The 14111-nt window shown below is 44.5% G+C and overlaps 1 long non-coding RNA gene across 2 annotated transcripts in view; it reads right to left on the bottom strand.

The window, feature by feature from the left end:
* LOC110743620 overlaps positions 1-14111 on the bottom strand; it is a 66409-nt gene that overhangs the window by 17437 nt on the left and 34861 nt on the right. The window contains exons 2-4 of one of the 2 annotated variants that reach the window (XR_002522954.2): positions 8756-8897; positions 7059-7158; positions 5946-6196 (exon numbers count right to left, since the gene is read on the bottom strand). This is a non-coding gene — a long non-coding RNA (uncharacterized LOC110743620). Of the gene's footprint in view, positions 1-5945; positions 6197-7058; positions 7159-8755; positions 8898-14111 lie in introns of those variants that run through there. The other variant, XR_004184003.1, reaches the window with a different exon arrangement.

Genomic DNA, 14111 nt, shown 5'->3' with positions numbered 1-14111 from the left:
CCTTTGGGGGATTTTAAATGTTAATTAAGAACAAGCAAGTAGGTCAGGAGCAGTGGTTCATGCCTGTAATCTCAGCACTTTGGGAGGCTGAGGTGGGCAGATCACCTGAGGTCAGGAGTTCGAGACCAGCCTGGCCAACATGGCGAAACCCTGTCTCTACTAAAAATACAAAAACTAGCTGGGCGTGGTGGCCAGCTCCTGTAGTCCCAGCTACTCTGGAGGCTGAGACAGGAGAATTGCTTGCACCTGGGAAGCAGAGGTTGCAGCAAGCCAAGATCGGTGTGTGAGCCACAGAGTGAGACTCCATCTCCAAAAAAATCCAAGCAAGTGGAAAGTATAGAATCAAAGACTTGCAGGATGGGCAGTCACAGGATTTAAAGGTCATCTAGTCCTACCACCCAGATGATGCTAGTATCTCCTCTGCTCATTTTCCATCACCAGATGAATACAAATGGAGGCCAGAGAGGGGCTAGCATGAGGTCACAGCAGGCTGAGGTAAGGGAGTATCCACGCTGAGGCAGGAGGGTTCTGGGTTCCATTTCTCTGACCCGAGTATGAGTTTGAGCTGGTCTCTGGTCAAACTGCCTATTTGTGTGAGGACGCTAACAGGATCAGCCAAGGAAAAGCAGATAACAACCATTCGTGTTTATTAACCATAGCGCATTGGAAGGCTAATTGCTCTGAGCAGGTGTCGGGGAGGTTGATTTGTTCAAGAGGGCCTGGCTAGTTTGTATTCGTGACAGAGAAATCTATTGTTGAGAGCTGGGCAAGACAGCCTGTGAAGAAGCCAAAGAAGGGCAAAGCCAGCCTGACCAGCACCCAGAGGAGCTCTGGCCCATGGACTCTGGTCAAGGGAATTTGTTCATCATTATCAGGGCAAATGCTTCTTCCTGTGCTGGCAGCAGGACAAACAGGCTACTCCTTGGTGATACAAACCAGTGAAATATTCATGATTATATGGCAGTAATGAACCTGGCCCCTTCCTCCCTTCATCTTCCTGATTCTCACTGTGTGGCAGGGCTGCGTGTGCTCAGAAAGAGTCCTGTGTCCATGTCATTATCATAATTAATCAACATTTAATAAGTGCCCCCCACACTATGAAAAGCCCTGTGGTGGCTCAGGATACAAGAAAGTGGTAGTCTCTGCACCTGAGAAGGTTCACAAATCTAAATAAAGTAGAAACATGCACCAAAAGGTAACCTATAACCAATACATGGCTGCAGTGACAGGAGTTTGGGATTTAAAAGGCCATCAAAAGGCCAGGCGCAGTGGCCCATACCTATAATCCCAGCACTTTGGGAAGCCAAGGCAGGAGGATCACTTGAGCCCAGGAGTTGGAGACCAGCCTGGGTGACAGAGTGAGGCTCTGTCTTTACAGAAAAAGAAAGAGCCAGGGTCTCACTCTGTCACCCAGGCTGCAGCATAGTGGCGCAATCTCTGCTCACTGCAGCCTCTGCCTCCCAGGTTCAAGCAATTCCCCTGCCTCAGCCTCCCAAGTAGCTGGGACTACAGGCGTGGCGCCATCACATCCAGCTTTTTTTTTTTTTGTATTTTCAGTAGAGATGGGATTTTGCCATGTTGGCCAGGTGGTCTCGAACTCCTGGCCTCAAGTGATCCACCTGCCTCAGCCTCCCAAAGTGCTGGGATTACAGGCATGAGCCACCACACCCAGCCTACAAAAAGTTTTTTTAATTAGCCAGCCATGGTAGTACATGCCTATAATCCTAACTACTTGGCAGGCTGAGGCAGGGGGATCACCTGAGCCCAGGAGGTTGAGGCTGCCGTGAACTGTGATCATGCTACCGCACTCCAGCCTGGGTGATAGAGTGAGACACTGTCTCTTAGAAACAAATAAAAGTAAAAGTAAAAAATAAGTGAAAAATAAAAAGACCATCAAAGACTACTGTAGAAGAACAAGACAGAGGCTAGAGTTTAAGGAAATTGGCCTCAGAGCAGCATGATGCAGGAAGGTACTTCAAGTAGACTAGAAAGAGATGCTTTGGGGCCAGGAATGAGAATGTTTGTAGGTCCTGGAACAAGGGGACCCAGGCATTGATCCCTGGCATGGCAGCACCTGAGAAGGGAGCAAGACCCTAGAGAGGCCTGGCCTCATGGTATAGCTAGGAGATAGGACCCCAGGCCATAGGATGAGGCAAGGATGAAGAGCAGGCTGTCAGTACCCGGGCCTGAAGTGATGGTGCGAATGATGAGACAACTCAAAGCTCCCTCCAATCTCATCCAAAATATAAGATCTCGGAACCATAATGGAAGCTTGAAGACAAGAAATAAGCTAGGTTAACTTTCTCACCAGTCAGATGGAATCAGAGCGTATAATTGGAGTTTACCTTTATTTAAGAATATAAATAAATGTGATACTTCCTACACACATGAATTTATAAACTGAGAGTCATACCTGCTGCAGTTGCTACAGTTCAGGCGTGAAAGGATGAGAACTAGATTAGAATGTGTTCAGCGAGAAGACAAAGACATAAAAGTCTTAGTGATACACAGGAATAAAGAACAGAACTAGATTTGCCCAGAATCTACAGAAAATCCCAGGACACATTGAGAATGCACGAAGTTTCTCCTTGTTTCGGTCGCTCTGCCCGTAGGCATCTCTACAGGGGACTCAAGTCAATGCTTTATGAGTTAGTCTTGGCATCCATAAGTTATGATGAAATGCAACTTAAAAAAAGCTTTGTTCTCTCCCAAGGCTGCATGTTACTGCTCAGGTGGACAGGGTAATAAAAAAAAAAAAAAAACCGAGAAAATTTAGTCACTGAGTTTCTACTTTGTGTTAGAAATGGTGAGGGCTAGCAATACCAAGATTACTAAAACTCTCTTCCTTCCCTTAACATGCTCATTATCTATTCAGAGGAATGGCCATTCCAGCAAATAATTAAATCCTCTGTGATATGTTGTGACAGAACTGTGGATAAGTTCTCTAGAAGCACAGAGGATCAAGTGACAAGCTCAAGAAGCCAGAGAAGGCTTTACAGAGAAGGTGAGATTTAAGTGGTGGGCTTTACAGGATGAATAGGAGCTCACCTTTTGTTTTGTTTTGTTTTGTTTTGTTTTGTTTTGTTTTGAGGCAGGGTCTCGCTTTGTTGCCAAGGCTGCAGTGGCATGATCTCAGCTCACTGTAAACTCTGCCTCCTGGGCTCAAGAAATCCTCCCACCTCAGCCTCCCGAGTAGCTGGGACTACAGGTGTGCACCACCACGCCCAACTAATTTTTTTATACATCTTTTGTAGAGATAAGGTTTCACCATGTTGCCCAGGCTGGTCTCAAACTCCTCACTTCAAGTGATCCTCCCGCCTTGGCCTCCCAAAGTGCTGGGATCACAGGCGTAAGCCACTGAGCCTGGCCCAACATTTGGATAAGAAAGAGAAGAGCATTCCAGAGAGTGAGAACAGTACACAAAAAGCATGAAGGCACAAAAAAAGGGTGAGCTTGCAGTGTGGAGGAGGGAGAGGAGGGGTGAAAAAGAAGTTGGCAGGAAACTTCTTCCAATATTTTCACAAGATTAATTAAATTACAAAGATCATATAAGTAATTCTGCAAATTCACAAGTTGTTAAGGAGCTATATCCAAGCCTCAGAATTTGGATTCACAGGGTAAGAGGGATTATCACAACAGAGGGAAACTCGATTGTATTCCATGAAAAAAAGATGTTCTGCCTAGAATTGGCCCTTACACTTTCTTTTCTTGAGATGGAGTCTCCCTATGTTGCCCAGACTGGACTAAAATTCCTGGGCTCAATCAATCCTCCTGCCTCAGCCTCCCCAGTAGCTGGAACTACAGGCACATACCACCACCACAGAGGGCTGGCTCCTGCCATTTTTCACCAAGGACAGCTAGCCCAGCTAGAAGGGGCAGCTGTTCACATATTCACCACCAATGGACTTCTGAGGTACACGAAAGGGAAGAAGTCCCATGTTATCTGCCATATGGCCCTGTGCTGGAGACCGCACAAAGAGATAGTTTACACAGACCTTTACGTACTCTTAAAAAACCTACTAGCCTCCAGCAAAATCATTTTCTTCTCTTTTTTTCTCTTTCAGGGCTTCTCACCAAAAGCACTGGTAGGTTTTCCTTCCTCAATAATAGCCAGCCCCACAGCTTTCTTCATTTATCAAGTGAAAACACTTTGGTTTAATATCCACATCGCAGGAGTCTGGATAAAGCCTGAGACCTTACAGGGGCACATCCATACTGCACAGCTTCAGCACGCCATCCCAGGCATCACATGTCTACATCCATATTGCACAGTTTCCAGCACACCGTCCCAGGCATCACATGTCTACATCCATACTGCACGCCGTCCCAGGCATCACATGTCTACATCCATACTGCACAGTTTCCAGCACACTGTCCCAGGAATCACACTCTTTTTTTTTTTTTTTTTTGAGACAGGGTCTCACTCTGTCACCCAGGTGGGAGTACAGTGGCATGATCACAGCTCACTGCAGCCTCAACCTCCTGGGCTCAAGCAATTCTCCCACCCCACACTTCCAAATAGCTAGGACCACAGGTGTGCACCACCACACCCAGCTAACTTTTGTATTTTTTGTAGAGACAGGGTTTCAACTGAAACTCCTGAGCTCAAGCCATCCTCTGGCCTCAGCTTCCCAAAGTGCCGGGATTACAGGTGTGAGCTACCACACCCAACCTGGGATCACATCTCTTTTTTTTATTTTTATTTTTTATTTTTTTCAGACTGAGTCTCACTCTGTCGCCAGGCTGGAACGCAGTGGTGAGATCTCAGCTCACTACAACCTCCACCTCCTGGGTTCAAGTGGTTCTCATGCCTTAGCCTCCCAAGTAGCTGGGATTATAGGCACACGCCACCACATCCAGCTAATTTTTGTATTTTTAGTAGAGACGGGGTTTCACCATGTTGGCCAGGATGGTCTCGATCTCCTGACCTCATGATCTGCCCGACTTGGCCTCCCAAAGTGGTAGGATCACAGGCGTCAGCTACCACACCCGGCTGGGATCACATCTCTTTAGGCCCTACTCTTTCCTGCCTTTGCCCCAAAGAGGCAGTGTGGAAGAGAGCTACCCTTGCTTACTAAGATCAGTATATCTTTAATCCGTGGCAACTTCATGTAAAATATGGAACAAGAAGAAAATAACCCCCAAACTCCAGAGGGTTTTTTCCTAATAATGTGCTTCAAGATTTATTGAAATGTCTGAATCTCATTTTCAGCACATTAAAGATCTGGATTGCAAATGTACAGGTTATGTATTTTGTGATGTGTTTCTGATAGAATTCAGGGATCAGGGAAGGAAAGATATTATTACTGATAGATTATTTGAGGGTGAAGGGAAGGTCTTAGGAAACTGACTTCAACTTAAAAAAAGAAAGGTAATTTGGTTTCAATCTTCAAATAAAAAGTGCATTTGATTTTGAAAAACAATCATCAAGATTCACATTTTTGTGTTTAACAACAACCTTGAAATTGGTCTGCCTCAGAGGACAGCATGATTCTAGGCTACCTTAGCATGAATGATTTATGACATTCATGAACTTGGCAACTACATCAGTTTTTCTAAACCTGGCACCCAACACCACCTGCATGTTAAGTGAAGATTTATGATTTATAAAACTCACCTCATTATGCAGAGGTACATGAATTGTCTTCTATCTGTAATCTATAACTCCCAAGACAGATAAGAAGGCAGCTATGTCACAGAATTTATGGCTCCTACCCACTAAAGCTGAAGTTTTGGAGAAAAACTACAGAAATAACTGGCCCCTTTGGAGAAAAATAGCTTTAGCTAACCATTACACCCCCAAATGATGAAATGGCTATAACCCACCATTATATCTTACATGAACAAAGAGGCTAACGGCGAAAGTCACTTTAATCACAGCACTGAACTATGCCTCCCTTTTGAATGCGGCGGTGATACACAGAACCTAAGTGACTTCTTGGAAATATCAAGCACTCTGTCAGTTTAATTTTTTTCCCCAGTTTGGTGTCTGAGACCTCTTGCTGAGATTTCTCATCAAGTGGCCCCGCCAGAGCCACAGACATGGACTTCAGGGAAGACAATTCAATACCTCGTTGTGTCTAATGGCTTCCTGCATACACCCCTAAAGTGAAGAAGATCACATGCTGATTTGAGTTCCGAAATGCAGCTTGTTTTCAGAGCTATTTTAGAAATGCAGCTTCTCTCTCCCTATACCCTGAAAAAATAAAAAAATAAAAACTTGGAAGAACAGAGCATTCCGTGGAATAAACTTATGTATCTTATGGAATAAGATTATATAGCTAGCCATTAAAAATGACAAGTATATGGGACCGGGTTGACATGCAGAAATCTTTAGACAACAGTAAACAAAACAAGCAGAACATAAAATGATAGGAAAAAAAAATGATGTTTCAATCCTAGAGATTTTCAATGGTATAAAGCTAAATGAAAAACAATAAAACCCTAAATAATTTATTTTCAAATTTCCCTACCAATAAGGAAATAGATATATATACACATGGCTGCCGACCGCCCTGAATCTGAGAAGCACCCCATGCCTCCCTCTTCTGCAGAGCTCTCCAAAGAACATCCTACTCTCTCTGGCCTTTGAGAGTATAGAACACCAGCACTCAGATACCCAGGTCCACCGAGGAAAGCTGAAAATGTAAATGTCTTTACGTAGCAGGAGAAAAATCAATCAGAAAAAAGAAGGTAGGAAACCTACTTCCATATTTGATAACTAAATAAACCTTTTAGGGAGATTGTTCTTTGTTATTTACTTAGTAACCTGATTTCCAAAATGTGTCTGGGATTCTCTCAGTTCTGACTTTGGGCTCTAGTGCCAGTGTGGTCACTCTAACTCATGAAAATGATACTCCACTCACAAAATGGTGTCCTAGAACAAGAGGACAGTATCAATGAACCACAGATTACACACCAGGAAAAGTGAAACCTCTTTGGCAACTGGGACTATATTCGAGAGCAGATAGATGCACAGATAGACCCCAGGGAAGAATTGCATTTGGGTTCAGGGACTCAGTTACCACTCCTCCTTAAGCGGCCTGCTGATACTTTACCACTCAAACACAGATGCTGTTCTCCAGGGCTCTGGGTGCTGGTCTGTTGGCTGCCTTTAATCCTGAGAGTGACTTCCCCAGTTCAGGCCAGGGATTCATGCTGTAATGGAATGAGAGAGAAGTGGGCCAGTACCATACACACATACACCAATGCACACACCCAACACAACCTAGGGCAGAGCAGACTTCCTTTGGGAAGCCATGTGAAGTTGCAGAGCACAGGCAGGATGGTCTCATCCATGGCTTCTGCCCATTGGCATGCTTAGAAACAGTTCATTGTGGCAGGGTGCAGTGGCTCATGCCTGTAATCCCAGCATTTTGGTAGGCTGAGACGGGTGGATCACCTGAGATTAGGAGTTCCAGACCAGCCTGGCCAACATGGTGACACCCTGTCTCTACTAAAAATACAAAAATTAGCTGGGCATGGTGACGCATGCCTGTAGTCCCAACTATTCAGAAGACTGAGGCACAAGAATTGTTTGAGCCTGGAAGGCAGAGGATACAGTGAGCCTTGGTTGTGCCATTGCACTCCAGCCTGGGCAACAGTGCAAGACTCTGTCTCAAAAAAAAAGAAAAGAAAAGAAAGAAACAGTTCATTCTTTTATGGAAGAGAGGTGTTCATGGGATGCTTATGCAAACAGATCCCCTTTTTCCCTGAAGAAATGGTCAAAGGAATCCTTCCAGGTAAACTGGCTTGCTTCAGGTCATGGCACACACACACACAAGCCCTCTCACCCAACTCCTCAACCACTAGTTGAATAAAACAAGCAATTGTCACTTAAACCAAAGGCCGGGCCTGTAAGCTAAACCAGTGACCCTTGTGACACCTTGGCACTTTTCTGGGCCTTTACTCTGCCCAATAAGGCTTTCCATATGGGATGATGTAATTCAAGCCACGCAGAGGAAGGCAGCAAGGGTGGTCTATACCAGAGATACTTTGGGGTATAGGAAAAAAGTATTTAAATCTATTTCTATTTTATCTCTTTCATTTTTGTTTTCTATTTTTATGTATTTGTAATAATAGTACTATATACACATACGTAGTTTATAAATACATGAACACACACATAATAGGAGTATGTGCGCCAATATTTTTCTAATAGGGACATGTAATGAAAAAAATTGGAGACAAGAAGACACCACGGAGCTTGGGCTATTTCTAAAAAGACATGGTCCTTAATCTCCACCTCACCATCAGAATCTCCCTTTATTAAACATGCAGATTCCACAACCCATCTCAGACCTGAATGTCCAGAGGTAAGATACCAGTGCTCTGCATGCTTAAAGAACTGCCCAGTAATTCTGACTGCTACTGAAGTTTGGGTACCATTGCAGTAGAATTGGAGAAGCTAACATAAAAAAGGCTGAGCTATGAAAAAGGCAGAGTCAGTGCAGATGAGAACACCAGAAATCCATTTCTAAGAAGAAAACAGGTAACTGGCCGCTACAGCTCCTGATGGAGCCTAAGAAGTCCCTGTTCTTCCAGCATTCTGGCTGTATGGGTATTGAGACAATGGCTGTACTTTCCCAACTAGTCTTCCATTAAACTCTCATCTCCTAAGGAAATCTGGGTATTTCCACTCTTGACAGTTGAGGAACAGGAATGGGGAAACTGAGAAACTGTCTTGGTCAGCTCAGGCTGCTGCATCAAAATATCATAGACTGGATGGCTTAAACAACAGACAGTTCTTCCTTACACTTGCCGAGGCTGAAAGTCTGAGACGAGGGTGCCAGCATGGTGGGTTCTGGTGAGGGCTCTCTTCGTGGGGAAGGGGAGATCATCTCTCATGTTTCCTCTTGTAAAGGCACTAATTTCGGCCGGGCCCATAATTCATGTGCCTGAAAGGGTGAGGACAAGATAGGAGGAAGAGGGTGATGAGCCAGAGTTGTCTGTAAGCATTTGAAAAAGGTCCTACACTGACCAAACATTTAACCTGAAGTCATGTGGGTGATTTCTAAAAAGCATAGCCAAGTTAAAAGAGGAGGTTGTAGAGCAGAAGCTGGAACAGTCTATGTGACCTTGGGCAATTCACTGATTCTCTCTGTCCTTTATCTAAGGTTCTTTCCAGGTTTCTAGAACCCAAGTTCAGGCTCAACTGCTAGTTCAGGATTTCTTCCACACTATATCATACTGGTCAAGAATAAATTACTAGGGGCTAGGCGCGGTGGCTCAAGCCTGTAATCCCAGCACTTTGGGAGGCCGAGACGGGCGGATCACGAGGTCAGGAGATCAAGACCATCCTGGCTAACACGGTGAAACCCCGTCTCTACTAAAAATACAGGAAAATTAGCCAGGCGAGGTGGCGGGCGCCTGTAGTCCCAGCTACTCGGAGGCTACAAGGAGCAGGAGAATGGCGTGAACCCGAGGGCAGCGAGGTCAGCCACTGCACACTCCAGCACCAGGGCACAGAGCAAGACTCCGTCTCAAAAAAAAAAAAAAAAAGAATAAATTACTAATTTGGCCCTCTAAAGTAAAAAATTCAGAAAAGCCTCCTACATCTTTAAGAATTAAATATTAAATAGATCTTCATGAGGAGCAAACCTCTTGTTTTGTCAGCCCTCCTCTCCTCCCGATAGGAACTTCTTGCACAGGGCCTTGAATGAAAATCCAGAGTGAGTATAACTGACTGCTTTCTACCTTGAGCAATGAGACTACATTGTCACTGGAATGCAAATGTCCTGTCTAATCAAAGTGACATCTTATTTTGATTTATTACTGCCTTACTTTTCTTTTAGGGTCATCCTGTATTTCTCTTTTCTCCTACCAGAAAGAGGGCAGGTTGGTGGGTTACTAGGCATTCACCATAGAATGAAACTTGCTAATTGTCACCACTTCTGTGGCCAGGGACATCACCTGCCATAATTCTTCCTACACTTTGCCGGGGCAAGCTCTGTTGAACCAGACTTGAGGGAAGCGACACTGTGTAATGCACTCCAATAGAGTGTAGCTAATGCCAAAAGAGGGAACGTCTCCTGAAATCTGCCGCAGGTACATGAAAAATTCCAAGGAGAACAAAGGTGACAAATCCCTGCAGTATGCCACATTTTTATTTCCTGAAGATAGAAGGTGCCACAGCATGCTATTCATCTTTGGGGAAACTGAATAAAATGTCTTCTGAGTCACCAGTTTAAAGAGACTTTACTTTAAAAATGTAAACTTGATCCTATGAGTTATAATACAGATTGAACTTTATAGTTGTCCTGGAACCTAAATAATTCTAAAAAAGGTTAAAGTATTTCTAACTTTTTAATTCTGTTGCCTAAAATAACTGCTATTAATAATGTATTAGGCCAGTATTATAAAATGCACCTTCTGGATATGTGAAAGTAGAGGTAAAAGATAACACCCAGCTTGGTTATGAGGCAGCAGAGCCTAGTGGTTAGTAGTGCAGGTTCTGGAGTAAGAGAGTTTGGCTTCAAATTCTAGCTTCGCCATTCAGTTGCTGTGTAACCACTCTAGGCCTCAGTTTCCACATCTGCAAACTGGGAATACCAATAATATTTACTTGAGACCATTGTTGTGAATATGCCAGTAAATAATGTATATGAAGCATTTGTGTGGCACTTAAAATGAATGCTCAACAACTATTGGTGATTACTATTCTAATGACAATTCCTATTAATGAATGAGAGTTATTTAAATACTTAAAAGGTGAAACTAGTTACCTGTCTTCAAATATGCTAAAGTAACAATCATGTCAGTTAGAATATTATTAAAAATACAGGCCAGGTGTTGTAGCTCACGCCTGTAATCTCAGCACTCTGGGAGGCTGAGCCAGGGGGATTGCTTGAGGCCGGGAGTTTGAGACCAGCCTAGGCAACACAGCAAGACCCTATCTCTATAAAAGAAAAAATAATTATACATATATAATTATTTCCTGAATAATATGTATGTATGGTATACACAGGTATTGGACAGCCACCTGTTCTGTTTGGTAAACATTTATCCGCATGCAGATTATGCATTAGCTCCTTCCATTTCCCAATTTTGCACTGAGATGACAACAGAAATGAAATACAGCACTGTGCTGCAGAAGAATTATACCATTTAGCTATGGATATATCCATTCTTGCTCATCTGAACCTTTATATGTTTTTAGATTCAGGTTCATTTCCTTGAGCCTTCAGGCTGTAGGCCATGTTAATTTGCAAAGCAGTCCAGTAGCCTGTCTTCCCGCTGAAGATATTATAAAGCTTGCGCTTTCAGTATCTAGCGCTACCACATCCCCCTTGTGGTCGTGAGGAGTATTTGCAAGGCGCCTGAGAAACCACCAGAAACAGCAAACACACTGAATATACCCATAGGATCGTAATTTCCGACACCCTTAGATAACAACATTTGATTCCAGGATTCTTTTGTTTAACACTTCGTGGTTTTTTAACATATGGAACAAGAAGAAGGAAAGCAAACTCGTCGCTGGGTGCGGTGGCTCACACCTGTAATCCCAGCATTTTGGGAGGCCGAGGCAGGCGATCTCCTGAGGTCAGGAGTTCAAGACCAGCCTGGCCAACATGGTAAAACCCCATCTCTACTAAAAATACAAAAAAAAAAAAAAAAAAAGGAAAGAAAAGAAACACTCTTAGGAGAACCAGTTAATAGAAGAGAGAAGTGAGAAGTATGCAGTTACTCCAATTATTTCTACTTACTCCAATTATTTCTACCTGCCCTTCTCCTCCCCGTCATGTACAACGTAAGAACACAATGTTTGTTATTGCGTTTCAATGTTCAATAGTATTTGTCACTCCTCTCTGTCTTCTTTTCTTCAGTATATTTTTTTAGAATCTAAATCTCTACAAACAGGAATCATGAGCCTGTAACTTGGATAGCCTTTAAGGAAGCCTGCCTTCTCATTTTTCTTCCTTTCCTTCCTTTCTCTCTCTCTCTCTTTTTTTTTTTTTTTTTTTTTTTTTTTTTTGAGACGGAGTCTGGCTGTGTCACCTGGAGTGCAGTGGTGCAATCTCCACTCACTGCAACCTCCACCTCCTGGGTTCAGGCAATTCTCCTGCCTCAGCCTCCCGAGTAGCTGGGGTTACAGGCACCCACCACCATGCCTGGTTAATTTTTGTATTTTTAGTAGAGACGAGGATTTCACCATGTTGTTCAGGCTGGTCTCGGACTCCTGACCTCAGGTGACCCACCCACCTCAGCCTCCCAAAGTGCTGGGATTACAGGTGTGAGCCACCACACCCAGCCACATCTATCTTTCTTTTCTCTCTTTCTCCTTCTTTCCTTCCTTCTCTCCCTCCCTCCCTCCTTCCTTTCTCCTTTCTTTCTCTCTTTTTTTTTTTTTTTTTTTTAACGTCTCCCTGTGTCACCCAGACTGGAGTGAAATGACACGATCATAATCACGACTCACTGCAGCCTCGACCTCCCTTGGCTCAGGTGATTCTTCCACCTCAGCCTCCTGAGTAGCCGGTAGCTGGGACTACAGGTGCACCACCATGCCCGGCTAGTTTTTTGTAGAAATGGGGTTTTGCCATGTTGCCCAGGCTGCTCTCAAACTCCTGAACTCAAGTGATCCTCCCACTCCAGCCTCCCAAGTGGGTGGAACTACAGGTGGTGGCTACCATGCCCAGCTAATTAAGGAAAAAAAAAAAATTGGCCGGGCGCAGTGGCTCATGCCTGTAATCCCAGCATGTGGGATGCCGAGGCGCGTGGATCCCTTGAGTTCAGGAGCTGGAGACCAGCCTGGGCAACATGGTGAAACCCCGTCTCTACCAAAAATACAAAAATTAGCCAGGCGTAGTGGCGCATGTCTGTAATCCCAGCTACTCGGGGGAGTGGGGCGCTGAGGTGGCAGTGGAATCACCTGAGCCCGGAAAGGTCGAGGCAGCAGTAAGCTGGGACTGCACCACTGCACTCCAGCCTGGGCAACAGAGGCTAAAGATGGGGTCTCACTCTGTCGCTCAAGCTGATCTTGAACTCCTGGGTTCAAGTGATCCTCCCACCTCAGCCTCCCAAAGTGCTGGGATTACAGGTGTGAGCCACCGCCCGGCCACCCCTGCCTTCTGAGAGAATTAAAAAACAAGAGAAATGAAGTGTTAAGTAACTAGTGAGGATAATATAATAATAGCTGACAGTTAAGAGTGTGGGGGAGGCTTTTTTAAAACTTTTAGAATCTGTATAATCTATAACCTATGTTACGTTAAACTTTGTTTGTTTTCTTACTCCCACTGCCATCCCCTCAGAATGTAAACTCTTCAGTTAGCTTCTTTCCCTCCCCAACCTTCTCCAACATTTCCTTCACAATTCCTCACCCAGGGGTGACTACTTAATATTACTGATCTTCCTGAAGAGATAGGGAGTCTGAAGCATTTCTCTTTTTTGAAAGAGGGCTTCCAGGACAAATTGCTTCATCTCCAAAATCAAGCTCAATTTGTCATCATCCATTCATTCGTGTTTTGCTTTTGCTGTATTCCCACCACCTAGAAGAGTGACTGACACAGTAGGCACGCCAGAACATATCTTTTGAATCAATTAATTCTCTTCTTAAAAATCTAAAACTGGGCTGGGCGCGGTGGCTCACGCCTGTAATGCCAGCACTTTGGGAGGCCAAGGGGAGCAGATCACAAGGTCAGGAGACCGAGACCATCCTGGCCAATATGGTGCAAACCGGTCTCTACCAAAAATATAAAAATTAGCTGGGCGTGGTGGCGCGCGCCTGGAATCCCAGCTACTTGGGAGGCTGAGGCAGGAGAATCGCTTGAATCAGGGAGTCAGAGGTTGCAGTGAGCCTAGATGGCGCCACTGCACTCCAGCCTGGCGACAAAACGAGACTGTCTCAAAAAAAAAACCAAAAACCTAAAACTGGTCACAGGGTAGAGTAGTAGTTGACATCCTGCCAGCAGCACAAGGTTTGAAAAGGGCCAGAGGAGTCTCAAGTCAGGCCCAGCACAGTGGGGAGAGAAAGGGCCTGAAGCTCAGCTATTTTTTTTTTTTTCCTGCAAGCTCCGCCTCCCGGGTTCACGCCATTCTCCTGCCTCAGCCTCCTGAGTAGCTGGGACTACAGGCGCCCGCCACCACGCCCGGCTAATTTTTTTGGTATTTTTAGT

Source organism: Papio anubis, chromosome 5, assembly GCF_008728515.1.
Source record: "Papio anubis isolate 15944 chromosome 5, Panubis1.0, whole genome shotgun sequence".
Taxonomy (NCBI): domain Eukaryota; kingdom Metazoa; phylum Chordata; class Mammalia; order Primates; family Cercopithecidae; genus Papio; species Papio anubis.
The sequence above is the reverse complement of the archived record's forward strand: the minus strand, read 5'-3'. Positions and strand labels throughout refer to the sequence as shown.